The sequence below is a fragment of the Mandrillus leucophaeus genome, unplaced genomic scaffold, assembly GCF_000951045.1.
Source record: "Mandrillus leucophaeus isolate KB7577 unplaced genomic scaffold, Mleu.le_1.0 Scaffold242, whole genome shotgun sequence".
Classification (NCBI taxonomy): Eukaryota; Metazoa; Chordata; class Mammalia; order Primates; family Cercopithecidae; genus Mandrillus; species Mandrillus leucophaeus.
Genome location: NW_012102499.1, coordinates 1455098 through 1457196, shown reverse-complemented (window position 1 = coordinate 1457196; position 2099 = coordinate 1455098).

Genomic DNA, 2099 nt, shown 5'->3' with positions numbered 1-2099 from the left:
TAATCCCAGCACTTTGGGAGGCCGAGACGGGCGGATCACAAGGTCAGGAGATGGAGACCATCCTGGCTAACATGGTGAAACCCTGTCTCTACTAAAAATACAAAAAATTAGCCGGGCGTGGTGGCAGGTGCCTGTAGTCCCAGCTACTCAGGAGGCTGAGGCAGGAGAATGGGGTGAACCCAGGAGACGGAGCTTGCAGTGAGCCAAGACAGTGCCACTGCACTCCACCCTGGGTGACAGGAGACTCTGTCTCAAAAAAAAAAAAATTAAGATATAGTGTCTTGCTATGTTGCCCAGGCTGGTCTCAAACTCCTGGCCTCAAGTGATCCTCCTGCCTCAGCCTCCCATGTTGCTGGGATTTGAAACATAAGACACAGTGCCCAGCTCAACAAAATTTGATATAACAAAAAGCATCATTTTGGTGGAATAAAGATTGAAAACAATTATTTTAGCGGGAAAAAAAACATTGTTTTTCAAGTAGGGGAGCTGTCCTCATAGATCATGTGAGAAGGCCCTACTCCACCCTGTCTGTGAATTTGCAGAGTATCAGAACTGGAGACAGATCTCAGCAGTCAGACCGAAGTGTGTGGCAGCACTGCTGGGAATATACAAGGCATGTGATTTCAGATGTCAGTGATTTCAGGTGTGGCTTTAAATAATTCGACACATGTGATCAGAAGGGATCCCCCTTATATTTCTCTGTTGCTCTGCCTGTCTGTGACATGGGGAGTGTCTGTTTCATATGAGTGTCTTCATCCCTCTCCAGCACTTGTCAAGCTTCCTTTTCAACAGACAGCAGCCGGAGGCTCAGACCCCTGGCAGACACGGGGTCTCCCCACAATTTAATCACTTTATCTAGTTCTTGTTTCTGTTTTTACTTTCCTTCTATGTAAGGCAAGTGTCCATTTTCCATTGAAAGTAGTGACATTGCAGTTTTTGAGAAAGAAACATATTTATATAAATTGGGTCATTTCAAGATGAATAAAAAGCACACGATCCATCACAAAGTTGCCAATGTGGAACTTGAACGAATGAAGTGAGAGACTTGCTGACCCACCCAATGTAGCCCTCATTCTACAAAGAGGAACCAAAGGTCTCTAAAGACCTCCATGAGCCTAGGCTCGTGTCCACCTGCTTGCCGTCCTGTGTAAAATCATCAGCAATGGACACTAGGCAGGTGAAGAAAAAGCACTAGAGCCGCTATGGCCAAGACATGAAATGAAACTTTCCAAAGGGCAGTGATGCGTCACTAGCACCACGGCAGCAGGGCTGGGGGATGCGGAGCAGGAGGTGAGAAGTGCTGGTGCCCTCCTGGCATGCAGCTTACCCAGGCACCAGCTGTGCAGGCCAAAATCTGACCAACATGGGCCAGGTTTGAGCCTTTCCCCGTACTGTGCTCCAGAAAGATGCGTTATCCTTCGGTCCCAACCAGGGCCACAGGACCTTACCCTGGGGCTCCCACCCCTCAGTGCTCATCAGAGTCAGCTGTGGAGCTTTCAGAGGTGAGACCAGGGCCCCTTATGACAGATGCTGCTTCAGTGGGCTTGGAGGAAGCAGAAACAGGTCTGTGCTTTTCAGTTCCTCAGGTGACTCTAACAGGCACCCTGTGGCCACCTGTGGGCCCACTGGTTAGCTCTGGCCAGAGATTGGGTTTCAGAACCAATTTACCTGTTTCTATTCACCAGGGCATGTCATATTTGACTCAGGAACTACAGCTGGGTGCAGTGACTTGTGCCTGTAATCCCAGTGACCCCAGAGGCCAAGTGAGAGGATCACTTGAGCCCAGGAGTTTGAGGCCGGGTCAGGCAACATAGAGGACCCCATCTGTGAAAAAAATAAATTAGCCAGGCATGATGGCATGCACATGTAGTCCCAGCTACTCAGGGGGCACTGAGATGGGAGGACTGCTTAAGCCAAGAAGTTTGCTATGATTGCATCACTGTACTCCTGCCTAGGCAATGGAGAGACCCCATCAAGAAAGAAAAGAAAAGAAGAGGAGAGGGAAGGGGAGGAGAAGAGAGGGGAAGGGAGGGGAGGAGAGGGCAGGGGGAAGCAGGGAAGGGAGAGGGACGGTGGGAGGGAGGAAAGGAGGAAGGGAG